The sequence below is a fragment of the Schistocerca serialis genome, chromosome 5 (genome assembly GCF_023864345.2).
Source record: "Schistocerca serialis cubense isolate TAMUIC-IGC-003099 chromosome 5, iqSchSeri2.2, whole genome shotgun sequence".
Classification (NCBI taxonomy): domain Eukaryota; kingdom Metazoa; phylum Arthropoda; class Insecta; order Orthoptera; family Acrididae; genus Schistocerca; species Schistocerca serialis.
The window spans coordinates 215,838,396-215,860,612 of record NC_064642.1 but is presented as its reverse complement, the minus strand read 5'-3'; the positions used below and the strand labels follow the sequence as shown (position 1 = coordinate 215,860,612).

The window sequence follows — 22,217 nt, the reverse complement described above, 5'->3', positions numbered from 1 at the left end:
GAAAATACCTGCTGCTTGTAACTTGTTATTTCATGAATTAAGTACATTTTCAATGTAAGTGTAAATAACCTTCTCAGTATCAGAACCCTTCAGAAATCCAAACTGTGTTCTTGATAATATGTTATTTGTGGTCAGATGTTTGAGCAGCTGCCTGTACATCACTTTTTCTAAAATTTTTGAGAATGCTGGCAAAAGTGAAATGGTATCTCTTTATCCCCTTTCTTGAATAGGGGATTAACATCTGCATATTTTAGCGAGTCAGGAAATGTCCCAGTTATAATTGGCTGGTTACACAAGTAACTTAGAATTGTACTAAACTCACAAGCACTCCGTCTTCAGGCCAGAAGTGGCCCATCGGGACCATCCGACCGCCGTGTCATCCTCAGTGGAGGACGCGGATAGGAGGGGCATGTGGTCAGCACACCGCTCTCCCGTTATGATGGCTTTCTTTGACCGGAGCCTCTACTATTCCGTCGAGTAGCTCCTCAATTGGCATCACGAGGCTGAGTGCACCCCGAAAAATGGCAACAGCGCATGGCGGCTGGATGGTCACCCATCCAAGTGCCGGCCACGCCCGACAGCGCTTAACTTCGGTGATCTCACGGGAACCAGTGTATCCACTGCGGCAAGGCCGTTGCCACTAAACTCACAAGAACATGGCTTAATTAACTTTGTTGATATTTCATTGTAACCATTAGAATACTTTGTTTTTAAAGATTTTATTATGGAAGTTATTTCTTTTGGTGAAGTGAGTGACATATTCATGTACCTGAAGCTATTTGCAAAGGCTAGTTTCAGATACTCATGGGCATTATTTACTGATCCTGACAGTCCCATTCTATCAGTAACGGATATAAAGTACTTGTTAAATAAATTTACCACACTTTGCCCATCGGTCAGACCCTGTATCTATCGACACTGTCTGCCGAGTACTCCACAAAGCGAATATTCACGGATGATCTACTATACCGAAACCACTACTGGCGACAACCAACGGGAAGAAGGGTAAAACATGGTGTCAGAAACACAAATCTTGTGAAGCTTATCAGTGGAAACACGTCATACAATCCGACGAGTCAACGCTTTCGTTATTTCCGACATCGGGCCAGGTTTACATCTGGAGAACACCAAAGAAGCCTACAATTCTGATTGCTTGACTCCAACAGATAGGCATGGAGATGGAAGTGTGATGGTGTGGGCAGCCATTTAATAGCATTCTGCTAGTCCCATCATTAATCTCAAATGCCGTATTACAACCGACGATTATGTGAACATTTTAGATGATTCGGTACACACCATTGTTGAATTGTTTTTCGCCAAAATTGATGCCATATTTCAGGACGATAATGCACCGATTCACACAGCCAGGACAGTACAATCGGGGTATGAGGAGCATGCAGATAAACTGCGACGTCTCCCCTGGCCAGCACAGTCCCTGGACTTAAAAATTATCAAACCCTTTTGAGCGGTATTGGAGCGCAGACTCCTGAGCAGATTTTGGCCACCCTCATCACTACAGGAATTCGAAGAGGTTCTGATCGAAGAGTGGCACAGCATTCCACTTGAGAGTACACAATCATTATATGCCAGTATTCCAAGAAGAATCGCGGCTGTATTATGGGCAAATGGGGGTCCATCCCCTCAGTAATAAACCATTCCCAAGTAAGTACAGGTGTTCACATTATTTTGCCTATCCTCTGTATGTCTTTCTGCGCGTATTTTGTATGAACATATTGATTAATAGTTATATCGGCAGCCTAAAGTATGAGTGTTTGTGTCTACTTATTAGTATTCTAATGTACACGTTTATTCCTCTTGTATGTATGAAGCGTAACTGAGGTCGACACGCTTATCTACCCCTCCAGCTTGAAGATGAAAAACTGGAAACGAATGAAACTACGTCTAGGAAGAGCAACAGAACCGACTCAGAACGACTTGTGGACAAATCGGTACTGTACCCTCCTCCATGATCTAACACTCCTGACAGGTTACCTCATAACCACCTCAGCTGGTTAACAGTTTCCTTCTTGTAAGGATCGAAAAACAAGGGGTGGCTTTTAACTACTTACTCATCCCAACAGTGGTTTTTCTTCGTTATGTGACTGAAGCTACCAAGAGCCGAATGGAAGTGGCAGTTGCAGTGTCTTGACAAAACGTTTGTTATGTTCCTCAGATAATGGCTCAAGAATCAATGAGCATAGACTATGTCAGTGCTAAAAGTAGGGAAATAAATTTTATTTGCAATTACTTCTTCGTATTATTCTGAAGTAAAATAACACTTTTAAAAAAGAGTTCATATTGCTGCGTAGTGGCCTTACAGTTCATAGATGCTAAGGCATCCAAAATCGATCCTGTAAAGGAGCTATCAGTAATTACTGGCTTCATTTGGTTTGCTCTTCACAGCATCCAATGAGATACCTATCTGCCACAAATTCCATTACTCAATGACCTTGTTCTCAGTACTGTGTTAACTGTATGGGAAACCCCATACTGGTATGTTATAAAATGTGTTCACTGTATGGGAAATCCCATAGTGGTGTGTTATAAAATACTAAGAGAGGTAGATTGTCACTGTTTCCATTCGATTTTCGATGACGCAACAAATGCGAAATTGCATTGTGAGTGTGGTTGTAATCGGAGTTTGTGTAGTGTACTGTTGTGTTTTTAATTTTTCTCGCGGGTGATTACAACTGCCAAGAGTGGGAGAAAGTGAAATCCGATGTCGTTACATACTCAACGTCACTCATTAGCACGGACGGGGCCGTCAGGATTAACGCTCCCGCCCGACTGAAGGATCTATAACAATGACAAATGCGCTTGCTTCCTGTAACACCGTGGAGTGATTTGGTTTGGGCTTTATACTAGCTTGGGGGTACACTGTGCTGTTGAACTTTGCACACTACCAACTATCTTCTATTATTTACCAAATGACAGTAACAGGTATTTCTTATACCACCAAAATTCCAAATGGCTACGTGTGGACCGAGCGTCATCATAGTTATATCATAATACATAATGATGATGCATCTCAGAGTACTTGGACACAGAATCAACCCTGCTAAATCCAAATACCCAAGTACTTCTGAATTCCTTGGCTTTTGTTTCTAAAGCACATTCTGTTAAACACAGAAGGAAGCAAAGCTCTTATCCGCTCTGCAACAGGTGGTCCTATGTACTTTTCCACGAAAGATAACACTAGAAGGAACATTCAGTGTAAGGTGTTAATAATATATGCCATCAGAAGGAGTTCAATAAGGCTTTAAGGAACACTAGGCAGTATTCTCAGAAAGATTTCAAATTGTGATCTTGATCTTGTAATACGTTCATATTTTGTCATCATTTTGTAATTAGACACCTTTCCCTACTAATCTTGTCTATAATAGCCAGTGGATTATCTTAAACACTGTGGTATGCATAGATTTACACGACTGTGATATGCTTTGTATTAATTAGTGAACGAAAACGAATGAAGTTTTGGAGCTAATCCACATCCTCGAGGATCACTTTCCATAGCAAAGGGAAAGGAACGTTGGGTCATCAGCATCAGTAGCACTTCTGGGTAAGTGATCGTATCGTTATGATGTGTTATGGACCAACGTTTTGGCTACTGTTGCAAGTGACGATAATGTGATGTGCTCAGGGATACACATATAATTATTTTTAGAGTGAGGGGAAAAAATGTCTTACTCACTCAAGGATGTAATTTAAAAAATGCTGAAATTTGTTAAAAAAATAGTCGATACTTCTAGATAAGCAAATAAATAATGTTTCCCTATTTTACAATGTGCAAAATACATAAAAATACTCCAGTTAGTGTTGTATTCGACACTTTAGTTCGTATAAAGTACAAAAACTGTCGTTGACGATAAAAACTGTAACTGAAATCTACTATTAAATGCTAGACACTACATAATACATTTTGTATTAGTTCAAATTTTGTCGTTAAGTTCTTTGGTAATTGAAGGAAACAGCTGAACTACATGATTAAAGCTTTAATCCAGTTTTACAGCACATGATGATGGAAAAATGATAATTACTCCAATATATCTGGTACTCTTTGAAACGAAACTGAGGAATTACTGGTTTTTACAAAACGGATCAATTTCTAAGTCTTTTAAAATCATCGACTACTATATGGATCAGCTTTATTTTAGTCTTATAATGTATTAAGAAACTTGGCTATGCTGACATTTGCTGTAAGGGATTGGGAGGGAAGGGGCAACCTCGAGGTCCCTTATACTCCCTCTTTCCCTCTTATAGGTGCACCTGGATGTAGGTTGATAAAGTACACTTGAAACAGTGGCCAAAACGTAGATCTAAAAAACACAATGAAGTTCATTGAAGTTCAAGTGCCCTGACTGGTCAGGACGGCAGATTGTGATGCAAGAGCCCTGGGTTCGATTCCCGGCTGGGTCGGAGATTTTTTCCGTTCGGCGACTGCGTATGTGTTGTCTTCATCATCACATCATCCTCATCATCATGCAAGTCGCCGAAGTGGCGTCAGCTAATGAGACTTACAGAAGCGTGTGGTATACCCGACGGGAGGCCCTAGCGACATGTCATTTCATTTCAATGAGATTCAAGTGCTGGTCACCTGATGAGAAGTTTGCACAGCCTTTCGGGTGCCGATGGTAGAATGCCGTCGAACAGTTAGGGAGAGCAAATATACAGATCGTGACAACAGTTCGTGAACACCGCTAGCACTAAACCAAGCCATGTATGGGAACCAACTAGGAGTATTTCTGGGAGACGTGGGAAGTGCTCTGTAATGCTGTAATGAAGAATGGGAGTCTCCTGACCAACGACAGAGACATTGCACAAACCATGGTGGTGCTCTTCGTTCAAATTACGGTCACTGTCATCCTAGATCCATCTTACCCTCACTTCCGAGTGCTTGTGTAGAGGGTCAGTTGGGACTTTAGTCCCACAAATGATAAAGTCTATAACTGCCCCAACTCCTTGTGGAAGCTGGGTTCAGCATTGGATGCAGCATTCGACACGACACCAGTTCTTGACAAAATCCGTTACAGCATGTTGCGGCATCTCACTGTAACTTCTGAGGGAATCCTCCTTGCACTTTTTGGCTCAATATATGAAAATGGATAACGTCCTAACTCACGGAAAGAAGCTATTTTACTTCCCCTTCTTAAACCTTCGAACGACTGGAATGCTCATATAGCTACTTACTGTTTTTCTCACCAGTTGCATCGAAAACACCATGGAGCGGATAATCAACCGCTGCCTTGACTGGATCTTAGAATTCAGGCAGCTTCGTCGTCGATTTCAGTGTGGATTCTGGAGGTATCACTCCACAGTTGATGAACTGTCGCTGTTGGAGGTGCTACACACTGAGGTGAGAAAAATTATTCAAATGGCTCTAAGCACTATGGAACTTAACATCTGAGGTCATCCGCCCACTAGACTTAGAACTAATTAAACCTGACTAACCTAAGGACATCATACACATCCATGCCTGAGGCAGGATTCGAACCTGCGACTGTAGCAGCAGCGCAGTTTAGGACTGAAGCACCTAGAACCGCTCGGCCACAGTGGCCGGCTGAGGTGAGAAAAGTGCTGGGATAGCGATGCGCACATACGTAGATGGCTGACGTATTGCGTACACATGATAAAAGGGCAGTGTATCGGCGGACCTGTCTTTTGTATGCACAAGGGAAACTACTCATTGCAGCCCATCAGATTTAGTGGTAAGATGACCCCGTTGACTGTCCGTCAAAAACTGAACATAGACCAAGCGTGAAAACAGGAGGGAGATATACTGAACTTTGAAAAAAGTGTAAGTAAGCTGGTTAGGTTTTTATGTGATTCTTGAGTTTCTCCCGGCGTATTTGATAATCAAAATATCCACGGGTGTGCTGCCGGTCTATAGTGTCCAACGGGCACAATATTTCGGCGATCATACATGTCGCCATCATCAGGTGAACTGACGGACTGAGCTCCTGTGAACGTGCCGGCACGGAGATCCGTACACTATGGCTGCTCAGAGGGAACTGAGTTCGGTCGCGGCGGCGGCCGATTTAAATACCCTCCGCCCGCGGCGCGCTCCCTCCGCCGTCCGCGCCCCGCGCCAGGGTCGCGCGGTGGAACAGATTGCGACGGCGTCTGAGATGACGTCGGTGTGATGGCTCTGTCCGCCGTGGTCGTCACAACTATACGTTTGCTCGATTTACTCTTGATTAACCCAATCGCTGGTTCCCAAGCCTTGCTAAGATTATAGCCACAGTCACGGTTTATGAGGTCGTCATTGGTGCGAATTTCGATGGCCTCTCTAACAACGCTGTCCCAGTATCTCGACGTCTGTACCAGAATCCTCGTGCGGTCATACTCCATGGCGTGATTTTCCGACAAACAATGTTCAGGGACCGCCGACTTCCTCGGATACCTCAGTCGAGTGTGCCTCTGGTGTTCACGGCATCGATCCTCGACGGTACGCATCGTCTGACCAATATACGACTTGCCACATTGACACGGAATCTGGTACACGCCGGCCTTCCTCAAACCGAGGTCATCTTTGGCACTCCCCACCAGTGCACGAGTTTTATTTGGAGGACAAAATTCAGTTCCGACCCGGTGTTTCTTCAGAATGCGGGCGATTTTCCCCGAGAGTGCGCCTGTGTATGGAATAAATGCAGTGCCTACCTCCTCCCTCGTGACTTCATCCATCTCAACAGGTTGTGCTGCAGTGGTTGGGCGGAGAGCACGTTGAATCTGCCATTCTGAGTACCCATTTTTTCGAAATACAGTTCTCAGATGTTCCAATTCCTGGGGTAGACTCCCTGCGTCAGAGATAGTGCGCGCCCTATGTACTAGAGTTTTAAGTACCCCATTCCTCTGTGAAGGGTGGTGGCAGCTGTCTGCGTGCAAGTACAGATCAGTGTGCGTTGTCTTCCGATACACCCCATGACCTAGGGTGCCGTCAGCCCTTCTCTTGACCAAGATGTCAAGGAAAGGTAATTTACCCTCCGTTTCAGTCTCCATAGTGAATTTGATGTTGGGGTGTATGGAGTTTAGATGTGTAAGGAAGTCAAGGAGTTTATCCATACCATGTGGCCAGATGACGAACGTGTCGTCCACGTAACGGAAAAGCAAGTAGGTTTCCGTACGGATGACGACAGGGCTTCCTCCTCGAAGTTCTCCATGTACAAATTCGCTACCACTGGTGAGAGTGGGCTACCCATGGCGACTCCCTCCGTTTGTTCGTAGTATTTTTTATGTTGGTAACGCAACGTAGCGCTCTGTAAGAAAATCACTGACTGTGCTGTGTGCAGTCTGTGGCTGGATGGCGTTGTTGGAATATTCACTACTGCAGTATTGGGCAGTTGGATGTGAACAGTACGTAGCGTTGCGCAGTTGGAGGTGAGCCGCCAGCAGTGATGGGTGTGGGGAGAGAGATGGCAGAGTTTTGAGAGCGGACGATCTGGAGGTGTGTCCGTCAGAAAAAGGAAATTTTTTAGACTGGATGTCATGAACTGATATATATATTATGAATTTTGAACACTATTAAGGTAAATACATTGTTTGTTCTCTATCATAATCTTTCATTTGCTAACTATGCCTATCAGTAGTTAGTGCCTTCAGTAGTTAGAATCTTTCATTTAGCTGGCAGTATTGGCGCTCGCTGTATTGCAGTAGTTCGAGTAACGAAGATTTTTGTGAGGTAAGTGATTCATGAAAGGTATAGGTTATTGTTAGTCAGAGCCATTCTTTTGTAGGGATTATTGAAAGTCAGACTGTGTTGCGCTAAAAAAAAAAAGAATTGTGTGTCAGTTAGTGATGATCAGAATAAGTAAAGAAAGAAATGTCTGAGTACATGCAGTTTTGCTCAGCGGTTTGAAAATCAAATAACGTAAGAGGTTTATCAGCACAGTCATTTATAATTTTTCTAAGGGAACGATACATATGTCGACCCTTAGCCGACGATACCACACTGGAATCTTCTGATTTTTTCTTGTAGTTTCTGTAATTAGTGTAGTTATTGTTTATTGCTAGCGCGTAATTGTAGAGAAAATCTCCTTTGTAGTTGTAGTTTTTCATTGTTGTACTGTAAAGCAGTTGAGGCATGCATGTAGGTTTGCACCAAGTATTTCGCAGCCGCGCTTCCAATTAATTACATATTATTTTCAGTGCTATTTTAATGGTTTGTCAAATTTGCTCTTCAAATTGTGCTTTTCTGTGTTACCGTGTGAAATATTGTGACAATTATGGCATGTGAAAAACGCAATACTAAGGCTCCAAAGTAAACTGGGAAAGGACAGTGAAGACGAGAGTAGTGTGTTAGCGCCACCGTGTAATGAATTAACTAATGTTCAACATAGTAATTTGGTAATTGTACATAGGAGAATGGACGAGGCAATAAATAATCGTGTGGGCAGTGAAACAGCTAGTGAAGAGGGTAGTATTGTCGATCGATCGGTCGACAACAGCTCGCCCCAGGAACCCGAAATGACAGGACACAATTTTGCAAATGCTGTAGATTCAGGTTTTACGTCCTCATATTTTTCTCAGTTAAGTCAAAACATATTTTCTGCTTTTCAAAATGTGAATGTTGCCGGTGCAAATGAACTGCCGAAAAGCACAGAGGAACAGATTCCAGACACTAATACATTATTATTCCAATTAATGCAACAAATGAAACAAAATCAAAAACAAATGGGACAAAATCAGAGACAAACACAGCAACAGCTTCAAAAGTTAGACACAATGGAACAAAATCAGGAACGAACACAGCAACAGCTACAAAATTAGACACAATGGAACAAAATCTTCAAAAGTTAAACACAATTGAGCAAACCCTTGAACAAACACGTGAAGATTTAACTGCTGAGTTATTTAAATTCGAATCGAAATGTCAAAAAGTCTGTAATGACGTCACCATCATCATCTTGGACAGTTTCCGGCCACTGGCTGGGTCTGTCGGGAACACAAGCCTCTCCATCGTGTTCTGTCTTTCCACCATTCCCCCTCTTCCACCTTCGTCCAGTTCTCTCCTCTTCTCGTCACACGTTCCTTCACTCCCTTCACCCATCTATCTCTTGGTCTTCCCCTGGGCCTCTTCCCCTCCAGTTGCAGATCAAACATCCTCTTTGGAATTCTTCCCTCATCCATTCTCTTCATGTGTCCATACCACTGCAGTCTTGATTTTTCTATCCTGTCCTGTACTGGTTCCTCCTTTAGTCTTTCCCTCACATACACATTTCGCAATCTGTCTCGTCTTGTTACACTCAACCTGCTCCTCTGGAACTTCATTTCACTAGCTTGTATTCTACTTTTGTCGCTTTTGTGCATTACCCATGTCTCACTTCCATATGCCAATATGAGGACAAAGTAGGTCCGGTATATAATTCCCTTGGATTTCTGTGGCACCTCCTTGCTCCAAATAAGCCCCCTAATGCATTTGAAGAACTGCCCTGCTTTTCTGCACCTTTCATTTATTTCCATTGCGTTTCCCCCCTTACTTTCAATCATGCTTCCCAGGTACTTGAAGTTCTCTGCCACTTGTAGTTTTTCCCCACCACAAGTTATATCCACATTTGGCCTATTCTTCTTCCTTGTTGTGACAATTATTTCACTTTTCTTTGCAGAGAAATGCATTCCATATTGTGCTGCCGTTGCCTCCCATACATCTAACTGCTCTTGCACCTCCTTCTCGCAATTTCCCCATAACATCAGGTCATCGGCAAAGAGCACTGCTTTCATTTTATGATCTCCAATTGCATCTGATACTTGCTGTAGGATTTCATCCATAACAATAATAAACAATAAAGGCGAAAGTGCACTTCCCTGTCGCAGCCCATTTTCCAGCTTGAACCATGCAGTAGGTTCCCTCCCCACTTTCACACAACTCTCACTTCCCTCATACATTTTTCTGACTTTTCGTGTTATCTCTTCATCTATCCCTTTTGCGTTCAGCACATCCCAGAGCTTGTCCCTATAGATACTGTCATACGCCTTCTCAATATCTAAAAAGGCCATGATTAAGTCCTTCCCGTACTCATAGTGCCATTCCTGCAGTTGCCTTACCGCAAATATGAGGTCCGTTGTTGATCTTCCCGGTCTGAAACCATACTGCTCCTCTTGCAGTCTACTTTCAATACTGCTTCTTATTCTCTTCTCCAGGATCTTTACATAGATTTTTCCACAGTGGCATAGCAGGGTGATTCCTCTGTAGTTCTCACATCTCCTTTTATCCCCTTTCTTGAAGATCGGGACTATAATTCCTTTCTTCCAATCCTCAGGAATTCTGTTCTCCTTCCACACCACCCTCAGCACTCTGTATAGCCACTGGGTTCCTACTTCTCCTGCTGCTCGTATCATATCCACTGTTACTTCGTCCCAACCTGGTGCCTTGCCCCCTTTCATCCTCTTTATGGCTTCTTCCACTTCATTCCCAGTTAGATCATCAATTTCCCCACTATTATAATCGTCTGCTGCCTTAGGCTCTCCATCGCTGTTAGTTACCCGCTTGACGGCATTCAACAGATCTTCAAAGTACTCCTTCCAAATCTTTTTGAGCTCATGCATTTCCTCCACAACTCTTCCATTACTATCCATGATCCTCAGGCACTCGCTTCTGTCGTTCCTCTTATTTCTTAGCATGGTGTAAAGTACATTTTTGTTCCCTTCACTGTCCTCTTCTAACATTCTTGTCCATTTTTCCATCCACTTCTTCTTCTCCGCCCTTACTATGGTCTGTGCCGCTTTCTTGCTTTCCTTATATTTTACCCTAGCTTCCTCTGTTCGGGTCTGGAACCATTCTCTGAAGGCTTTGTTCTTTTGAAGTACTGCCTCTTTACATATGTTGTTCCACCATGGGGTTTCCTTACTTCTCCTCTTTGTGCTAGTTCTTCCGCACACAGTCTCAGCTGCCTCAACTAGAGCCCTCTTAAAATCTCCCCATTCTTCATCCACTGTTCTCTGATCTTCCTTTGGCAGCTTCTTCCTGATCAGTGTCTGGTACTGGGTCCTCCGTTCATCCTCTTTCAGCATCCATGTCTTCAACCTTTTCTCCTGTATGTCTGTTGCCCTCCTATCTTTTTTCTCTCTCAGGGTGGCTACCAACAGCCGATGGTCACTGTCTAAGGCCTCAGATGGAATGACCTTAACATCTGTGAGGCTGCTCATCATCTGCCTATCCACTAGTACATAGTCTACTACTGAAGTTTGGGACCAGTCTCCACTGTACCAAGTTATTTTGTGGCTACTTCTCTTCTTGTACCAGGAATTTGCGATCGCCAGCCCATTCCTCTTGCAGAATTCCAGCAACAATTTTCCTTCTCTATTTCGGTTCCCCCAGCCCTCTGGTCCCATTATCTCCTCGAATCCTTTCCTGTCTGTGCCAACATGTGCATTGAGGTCCCCTATTATAATCTGATTACCTCCATTTAGCTCCTTTTGCATGTCATCTTCAAATTCCTCCTTCTCCTTTTTTGTACACCCCACCTGTGGGGCATATGCTTGGATGATTTCAATGCTTTTTCCTTTCACTCGTACTCTGGCTTTTATCAGTCGATCATTGATACCTTCCACCTCCTCCTGCAGACCCTCTCTGACCACTATTGCCACTCCATTTCTTCCCCTCTCATTCCCTATCCAGTACAGTTTACATCCTTTACTTGGTGATTTTTCACCAACTCCTCTCCACCTAGTCTCAGCAAGTCCCAAGATGTCCAATTTCCTCCTTTCCATCATTTCTACAATTTCTTCTAACTTCCCAGTTAGAGTCCTTACGTTTAAGGTGCCCAGTCGTAAACCATCTCGTAATCCTTTTCCATTGCTTGGTCGGTTTCCTTTAAATCCGTTCCGTGATCCGAGGCATGTTCCCTTTTTGAAAGCAGTTGATTTATCCACTACTGGCTTGCTAGGCCTATCGCAGCTTCACCAGAGCCCCGTTAGCCGTCACGTTTCAGGGTTCCCATAGGGCCTTCCCAGCTACCGTAGCGGTCCTGGGGCACACGAAGTCCCCGCTGTACATCGCCCCTATAGGCAGTCCCCTACTTTGTGTCGTTGCCCATCTCTGTAATGACGTAAAAACACAAATTTGTGAGCATTTCCAACCTATTTTTTCGCATCATAAAAATGCATTACAGAATCACGAAGCAGCCATAAAAGAACTGCAAACTATTGTTCATGAAAATCACGACATCTTGCAAGCTAAAACTAACTCAGTTGCATCTACGGATTCGGTTACGCAACTTGCAAAAACTCAGGGAAACTTAAAGGACGTAGTAGATACGCATTCAACACAAGTGGACACTCTGAAACTTGGTTCAGAAAAACACACTGAGGAAATCAGTTCATTATCGGAGAAGGTAGCCGAACTTTCGGATCAGTTCACTAACTTATCTACAAAGGTAGATGATGATCTGAATGACATAAGACCGGTAGCCTTCACTGACAGAGAAGAGTATGAACAAATTAGAAAATTCAAACAAAATCAGAATCAAATCAATACACAGTACAAAAGAGAAATCCGGGAAGTGCAAGATCAGTTGATACAAGAAATACAAGAATCAAATATTTCAGAGGACACTTGCGCCCCAATACGGGAAGAGGGACTTAGAAATACGAAACAGCCACAAAATAATAACACAGGACATTTCGGAAATTATGAAAAAAATTGGCAAGGTACACCGAATTTTGTGATGGAACCGCCGAAACGACGTAACAGTGATCGATATGCGACTCGCCGACATGATGATTTTGACTATGAGCTGTTTATTACTACACGTACATTCAAAACATTTAAGAATTCCGGCAACGACATTCATCCACAAGCATGACTTCATCAATTCTCTCATTGTTTTCCTCCTAACTGGTCATTGGAGCACAGATCAGAATTTATGTGTGGCTGCTTAAAGAATGAAATAGCCGTAAGAACGCGATCGGTCATTCACGACTGTCACAGTGAAGGAGAATTTTATCATGCCTTCCTCTCAGCATATTGGTTTCAAGCTACTCAAGATCGCGTAAAACATAACATCATAATGATGAAACGTTTCGAACAATCTCAATTATCCAGTCTTGTCAAATATTCTGAAGACATGTTGCGTAAGAATCAGTATCTGTCAAACCCATAAAGCCCTTCAGAACTTATTCGTATTTGCTTAATCAAATTGCCTGAACATTTACGACATATTATTTTGGCAGGACGTTGCAAAGACGACATCGAAGCTTTTCTGGGACTGTTACAAGAATTGGAAATCGACACTGACAATCGCGGGACGCAAAAACAGGAACACAACCATTACAGGTCACATCCGTCACAATTCCGCGAGGACAGAAATAATAACTGGACACGACAAGGTTATTCTTACAACGCAAATCGTGACGAAAACAGACGCCACCCGTATGACAACCGTTGGCAGAGTACTAATAATTACAGGGAAATATCACCTCTCTGCAATAACTATGTTAAAGACAATCATAGAAACAGACAATATAGGAACCAGAACTGTTATTATCAAGGGAGACAGAACAATTTCATACGCAACAGCCCAGAGCGCAGTTGCGACTCAGGGAGAAGTTGTCCACCACGTGACCGACAAGAAAGAAATTACAGAAACTACTGAAATGAAGACTGGCTATATAATCTTAACAACAGACCAGAATTTAATCAGAATTGGCGGGATTCAAACAGGGCAGGGCCCCCCTCGACAAGCTGAAATTGTGGAGGTTAGATCTCCAAATCCCAATTACAATGCGCGACAACAAATAGACAGTAGACTATGATTCACACCGCTGGCAGCCAGAAACGTACTTATGAAGCTGACGACGCAGCTGCCGTGGCTATTAGTTCCGTAAAAATGGAAGACATTAGGGACATCTTACTCCACGAACACGATGTAAAACATAACAACATTGCATATACCGTAATTCACATTACAGAAAATAGTGTAAAATTTATGGCAGTACTTGACTCTGGCAGTCCCATTTCAGTAATTAGTGAAACAGCCTTTAGCGAATGCAACAAATCGAACGCTTGCTCCACACTTCCGTTACATAAGATTAAATTACAAGGTCGAATCTTTGGAAAAAGTGTAGACGCACGCCAACAGCTCCAGAAGCTCCAGACAAAAGGTGAAAACTATACGATAAAACAAATGCAAAAAAACTATATATTGGTCAGAAACTTCTCATTAAATCTCATTCATTGTCACATAAGAAGAAACACTTGAGTCACAAATTCTTTCTGAATTACAATGGACCTTACTGAATCCGATGTATACCATATGCGTTGAAGTTGAAACTCTGTGTACTAGGAAGAGTAAAGAATTGCACCACATTTCACATGCAAAACCGTTTATTGAGAGGTAATCTGCTTTTTAACTTAGTCTTTGCCATAAAATCTTTCACTTCACATTACTAGAACACTTTGACACACTTACAAACACTTAACATGCAACAATGTTTTAAAATTAACTATCCAGTCATGAACGTAGGGAACTTATTTAGACAGTAATTGCAAATGCATTCTTATAGTGAACAGACGACACAGTGTGATTGTGTGTATATTCTTGTTTGTTAGTTGAACGATTTTGTAACGACTTACATACTTAGAACATATACCAGTGCTGCTAATGAGATTTTAATGCAACATTTTGGTTTACTTGAAAATACATTCTGGATTTAAAGTACTTTCTAAGAGATACCAGATGACACAGTGGTTAGTTTATTTGACAGCTACACTATTATATCAGGACGCTACTAATGAGTGACACAATTAATATTATTGCCTTTGGGCTGTATCTGTTTTATATCTGCACAGTTTTTCTGAATTCTTCTGGAAAGTAAAACATGTTTTAATACTAACTTTTGTGGTATAGCTACAATGAGACAGCCTTTTCTGTAGCACAACAATATGTTACAGCATAGTACTTTCTTGATCACGGTAATGTACATAATAACTACGATATCTATACGCATAGCATTTCACTTTTGCTTATTACAAGGTAAGTACATTGACTTCTACAGAGCTTTGCTTACAGACGACGATAATTACGACACTTGGCACATTTTTACCGTTAAGTAATGAAGAGATTGTCTTACAACAAGACACACAGTTTAGCGCTACAGTACATGTATTTGAGTGAATAATTTTGTACTTAAAACATTCATCTTTAAAGATTTTTGAATTGCATACATACAAAGAAGGTTTTCTGTGATACGTTTCATTCCATTGCTGTAATCTGTAACACTTGATAGCATAATTACATTAATCCTCAGGGGGTACACGCCTATTTTGTGTACTAAGTGTGTGGCAAGCACTAGGGGCCTTAGCTAATATGGTATTTGCTTATACAACTTTACACATCGGTACCATATTTCTCTAACACAGAATTATACAGCTATCTGATCATTTAACTGAGAGAGACAAACATTTTTTTTTTCCTGTGTCAGTGACACATGTTTACGCAATTACACAGTTGGATAACTTCACACTTAAGAAATTGTATACTGTCTGTACTTCGTGAACTCTTCATATCTTTCGGAACCATTGTGATACTATGAGAGCTTTGAATGATGTATTTAGTATGGGATCATGATTTTTAAATTACGTTTGAAGTAGTTAACACTATTGAAAAAAGCAGAGAGCGTTTTTTCAGGTTTTGAAATTACTGAAAGAAGCTGCGACGATTTTGAGATGTGATTGATCTGTTATGATGATGTTATTATGAGAATGGTGTGACTTATGCTAGTGAGATATGTTTATGATCAATAAGATGATGCTATACGAGGAATGTGATTATGTGTTTATACATATATGAGTAATGAGTAGTGGTTAGAGACTCTGATTTGTGAAAAAGGATGCTGGAAACCAAGAATCGTTCTTTAAGAGTTATGAAATGTGTGTACATGCGTGAATGTATCACAACACTGCTATTCATGAGGTTTCGTTTCTACACATTTGTACTGTAATTTCTCGACCTGTAAAATTTTATTTGTATCAGACTGTCACAGTAGCGGAAACTGCTGTTGTAAATATGTCAGTATGGAAGGTAAGTGACCTTGACGTAATGCGCCGTGGATGCCCATCTGCGCAACGTTCACCTGGAAAAGAAATCCATTAGTGCGTACCTTTCAGAGGGACAGATGGAGAGAAACGAGGCCATTAACCTCAGTATTGACATTCCTCTGTAGAAAGCACCGCAAATATGACACACTCATACTTGAAAATATATGATTTCAGTTTGGAGCTTTTACTTTCTAATATTTACTGAATTTTGAGAAACATTTTACGACTAATGTCTTTCTAGTTGAAAGACATTTTACTGCCTTATGAAATGCCATATGGCTATTGAATGACGTTTCATCCCTTGCTTTATGTATATATTTGCCTATTTTGTTTAATATCTAGTTTATAGTTGGACTGCAGCATTGGTTAAAAGAAAATTTAATAGGTGCACTAACAGCACTATTTTATGCCTACAGATCAATTAAATAATAATTTTATGATCTACTTTCTTAAAAAAGGTAGCACAAACAGATATTTTCCGTCACAGGAATTGTATACATAATTTTTCAACGAATTTGTACCTTTTTTGGTAGAGTAAGTTATTGTGATCCATCATTCAACTGTTAAGACGTGACATACATATTAGACATTTCCTATCTTTACTGTAAAATTTTTTCTGCTTGAACTTTGTCATGTTTAGGTAAAAGTTATTGCATTTGCTGTTGCTGTTTGTCGGGCATAGTTCTACTGAATTTTACATTGTATTAAGCCAGTATACTACTGATTTATTTTTCTTGTTGCTGTACATTGGCTCATATTAGTTTTAATGTTGCATTTGCTTTGCTAATTTATATTTACTGCTGCCTGCTTTGCCAATTTGCATTTTTTTGTCATTGCTGTTTGTGTTAATTGTTTTGTGCTGCTGCATTGCCTCGTTCTCTCATATATATCTGAGCACAGTAGATTTAAGTTAGCTTAAGAGGGATGGGCTATATAAGAGAATGAGTTGTGATGAATTCGAAGAAATGTATTGAGAAGCTATAAGAAAAATGTATGGCGAAAAAATAGTGTACAATGAAGAATAATTATTTTGAAAGAGGATGTGAACAAAACAGTAGGGTTTAGGGACAACAGGTATAGATAGGACTTTTTGGGAATAATGATGAACTAACGGAGATCTCCAAGAAGTGAAGAAAGTTTTGTTTGCAAATCAAATATGACAAATACTGCAGTACCAAATGTCACACTGTAAACAACTGCTGTCCTTTCCTTTTGTGTTATTGTGCTATGTGTTTATGTACCCTTATGTATTTGTGTTCTTCCTGTCTTCCTGTGTTTATCTGATAAGAGCATGTTGTAGAATTTTTCTAATGATAAGGTACATTCACTGTGATGTGGTATACTGTTATCCTCAAATATAATTTGCATTTATAATATGTTATTTACTTTGTAAAGATGTTTAGACATTATTTATTCTGTTCCATTTTAATGCTCACGTGTGAAGTTAATGTTTCGAAAGCTCTTCTCATTTTTTTATGTATTTACGTATGTCATAATTCCTGTATCACTGATGTATATGTTTATTTCAATTCTTCTGTAAAGGCTGTATTACTACAAATGTTATCTGTATTATTATGTTTTTAATGTTGTATTCTGTGCCTTTTTAATTGTATTCTTATGCCGTAAATTTGTAATTTTATAGATACCATGTCATCAAATTAAGTTTCATTTCACTACACACGTTTCTGTTGGTAATAGTATATGCACAATATATGAGAAGATAAGAAAGGGACTGTTAGTGCTCGCATGTGTGTTGATAATTCAGCAAGGGACTGGCTTTAAGGATATTTCAAAATTTTTTTTGCACAAGTGGTGGTTAATTGACTTGCTATATTATCCACAAGACTCTTTGACGGTGAATGTGCACCTGCACAGTCACAACGGATGGCTGTTAGCCATCTCTACAAGGACTACAATGGGTGTGCACCTTTGATGGCCCACCAGTACCATTATCTCTACAAAGACTGCAGTGGGTCTGCACCTCTGGTGGCCCACCAATACCATAATCTCTACCAGTACTACAATGGGTCTGCTCTGTGATGACCTACCTACCAATATTCTTCAAAAATTCGATTGACTCTGCTGTGGGTTTGCTCTGTTGAGGCCCATTACCTGTCTGAAAGTCAAGAGTTAGCACTGTCTTTCCATTGGAAGGACAACACTACTTCTTCAAGACTGTATGGAAATCCACTTCTTTCGTGCGCATTTTCTTTTACTGATCAGACTTTGTGCATTGTGATTACTACTGTGATGAATGATCAGGACTGTCTTTATGGACAGTGGACAATTTTTGCTTTTGACCAACAGTGTATCAGTAATTGAGTGCATTTGATATATTTGTTAGCGTTAATATAAATTTTTTAAAAAATATACGTATTGGACACTGCCCAAAACAATTTGTAAAATTTTTGTGGAGAGCATGGGGCTATGTAAGTAGGCTGTTTAAGTTTTTATGTTGGTAACGCGCTCTGTATGAAAATCACTGACTGTGCTGTGTGCAGTCTGTGGCTGGTTGGCATTGTTGGAATATTCACTATTGTAGTGTTAGGCAGTTGGATGTGAACAGCACTTAACGTTGCGCAGTTGGAGGTGAGCCGCCAGCAGTGGTGGATGTGGGGAGAGGGATGGCAGAGTTTTGAGAGCGGACGATCTGGAGGTGTGTCTGTCAGAAAAAGGAAATTTGTTAGACTGGATGTCATGAACTGATATATATATATTATGAATTTTGAACACTATTAAGGTAAATATATTGTTTGTTCTCTATTAAATGGTTCAAATGGCTCTGAGCACTATGCGACTTAACTTCTGAGGTCATCAGTCACCTAGAACTTGGAACTAATTAAACCTAACTGACCTAAGGACATCACACACAGCCATGCCCAAGGCAGGATTCGAACCTGCGACCGGAGCGGTCTCTCCGTTCCAGACTGTAGCGGCTAGAAAAGCACGACCACTCCGGCCGGCTGTTCTCTATTAAAATCTCTCATTTGCTGACTATGCCTATCCGTAGTTAGTGCCTTCAGTAGTTAGAATCTTTCATTTAGCTGGCAGTATTGGCGCTCGCTGTAATGCAGTAGTTCGAGTAACGATTTTAGTGAGGTAAGTGATTCATGAAAGGGATAGGTTATTGTTAGTAAGAGCCATTCTTTTGTAGGGATTATTGAAAGTCAGATTGCGTTGCGCTAAAAAAAAAAAAAAAAAATAGTGTGTCGTTTAGTGATGATCAGAATAAGTAAAGAGTGAAATGTCTGAGTACATTCAGTTTTGCTCAGCTGTTTGAAAATTAAATAATGTAAGAGGTTTATCAGCACCGTCATTTACAATTTTTCTAAGGGGACGTTTGAAAAGAAGCAAAACTGAAACAGTGAACGGTCCAAGGTGAAGATATTGCAACATGAGCGAATTTGAATACCCACGGCATGTTGGATTGTGAAGGGGAAGACCGAGTTCAAGTCTCCCTCGTGCCCCGTTTTTGTGCTAAATTATGAATTGTCCGTCCGAACATTGATGTGTCTGTTCGCTGTATTTAAATTTGTGTCCGTGTCGTGGTGTAAAGTCCGTCTGCAATACCGTGCTATATGGAAGGGACCTCCAGATGTGCGTACCTCCTATTTCTTTTACACATGTACATGTTATGACTCTTGCGTTCCGTTCTGAAAGTTTTGATTCTTGAAGTCCTTTGTTGTAACATAGTTCATGCGTGTTTGTTAGTTGTCTTCCTTTCTGTGAGAGGTCTATGCGACATCTCGTCGCCTGCTTTCATTGTTCATCACATTTACTTGCGACGGTAATATGTTGTTACCATATGACTCATGTTCTACAACCACTGTGTAGTATAACAACTGACAGGAGTGCAGAAGCAGAACAGACACGTCAATGAATGGATGGAAAATTCATAGTTTTGTAAAAAAAAAAAAAAAAAAAAAAGTAGAGCGAGGGATATTTAAACAAGGATCTCTCCCTTTGCAGTCCAAAACCGTGATCACACAATCACAACACCGTTATTCTTCACTGCTTCGCTTTTGCTTCTTATTTCACAGTTCAGTACACCTTCTTCCTGGTTTTATCCTTGATCTGTGTTCAGTCTCTGACAGGCTATCCACTGAACCATTTTACCATTAAATCTGAGTGAGGTGCGATGGAGAGTTTCCCTTGTGAGGTGATTCATGTGAAAAGATTTCTGGCGTGATTATGGCTGCGCTACAGACGTTGAACACGGAATGGTAGTTGGAGCTAGATGCATAGGATATTCCATTTCGGAAATCGTTAGGGAATTCACTGTTCCCAGATCCGCAGTATCAAGAGTGTGCTGAGAATTCCAAATTTCAGGCATTACCTCTCACGAAGGATAACGCAGTGCCCAACGGCCTTCACTTAACGGCTGAGTGCAGCGGCGTTTGCATAAAGTTGTCAGTGCTGAAAGACAAGCAACACTGAGTGACAGAACCGCAGAAATCAATTTGGGACGAACGAGAAACTTAACCATTAGGACAGGGCGACGAAATTTGGCTTTAATCGGCAGCTCAACATCACTTGCTCGTGACCAAACCGGTCGGGCCCTAGACGACTGGAAAACCGTGACCAAGTCAGACGAGTCCCAATGTCAATTTCTATGAGCTGATGACAGCGTTCGAGTGTGGCACAGACCTCACGAAGTCATGAACCCAATTTGTCAATCAGGTACCGGTGGTGGCTCGATAATGGTGTGGGTTGCCTTTATGTGGACTGGACTGTGTCCTCTGGTTCAACTGAACCGATTAGTTACTGGAAATGGTTATTTTCGGTACTTGGAGACCATTTGCACCCATTCATGGTCTTCATGCTCCCAAATAACAATGGAATTTTTGTAAATGGCAATGTGTCAGGCTACAGAGTAACATGTGTTCGCGACTGGTTTGAAGAATATTGTGGGCAGTTTGAGCATATGATTTGGTCACTCAGATCACCTGACATGAATTCCATTGCACATTTCTGGAACCTAATCGAGAGGCCAGTTCGTGCACAAAATTGAGTCCATGCAATGTCGAGATGGTGTTACTGCATTGCACCAGGCAAAAGGAGGTTCGACACGATGTTAGAAGGTATCGCATGACTTTTGTCACTTCAGTGTACAACAGGGTTCCCTACGCAACCATCACTTAAACAGTTTTTTTTTGTTGCCTTTACTTCTTGGAGGTATTATATTCTCGGACAAATCGACAGCATGGGATATTTGGAGGCGTTTTACTGTTTTTGCATGCTCCTTCCTCTTCCCCTGTTATTTCAGATATCCAGTTAGTGGTGTTTTATGAGATCAGGAAACGGTATTGCTCAAGGTAGTATTTTTAGTTAGACCTTTTAATAGCTATAGATAGTATTACATCTTTACATCTACATTAAGGAGTCGTTTCAAGTGCTCTTTATTTGTGATGAGCTTTTCCGGTTTTTTCTTTCAGCCTTGAAGCAAGTGCACGCCAGTTTCAGTTCACTGTTAAGAGGCTGGAGGAAAGGGCGCTAGAAACTGGTTCCACACTTTCGCCAGAAAAATCCGTGTGCGTTGTTTTAACTTAATCTTCTAGAGTTTAAATTGGGGGACACCATTTTAAGTTCTAGAGTCGGTGAGGTATCTTGGCGTTCGTTTTGATCAGAAACTTATGTGACAGCCATACTTGAGGGACTTGAGAACGCGATCCGTCAAAACCCTTAACGTTTGAAAATATGCAGACTGAACATGTTTTTTTCCAGTTTCGTAGAGCTGTTGTGTGGTCCTGGAATAATTATGGTTGCACAGCGTACGGATCTACTAGCTATCATACCTTAAGGTACTGAATATCATCCACCATGAAAGCATTAGGTTCGCAATGGGTGCATTTTGAATGCACTCTGTTCCCAGTCTCTGTGACGAAGCTGGCGAGTCACCAGTTCAGTTCAGGCGCCAAGTACTCATGGTGCAACAACTGTACAAAATGTATACCGGACTCCAGCACTTTCATCCCATAAAATTGCTCATCCAGCAAAGGAGCAACAATTCCACTTGGAAACCAAGCAAAGAACCACCTTTGGGAAAAGGGGAACGCTAGTGTCAGTTTTTTACACCGTGGGTAAAGTAAATTATCAGTTTCACTACTTCAGAGCCCCAGAGTTATTTTAAATTTTGCTAATTTTGGTAAGCAGTCTACCAAACTGGGCTGACTGTGATTGTATGGCT

At 41.2% G+C, this 22,217-nt stretch overlaps 1 pseudogene; it reads right to left on the bottom strand.

Annotated features, from left to right (window-relative positions):
- Positions 1-522: 522 nt before the first annotated feature.
- Positions 523-639, bottom strand: LOC126482486 (5S ribosomal RNA; annotated as a pseudogene).
- Between the last annotated feature and the right edge of the window lie 21,578 nt (positions 640-22,217).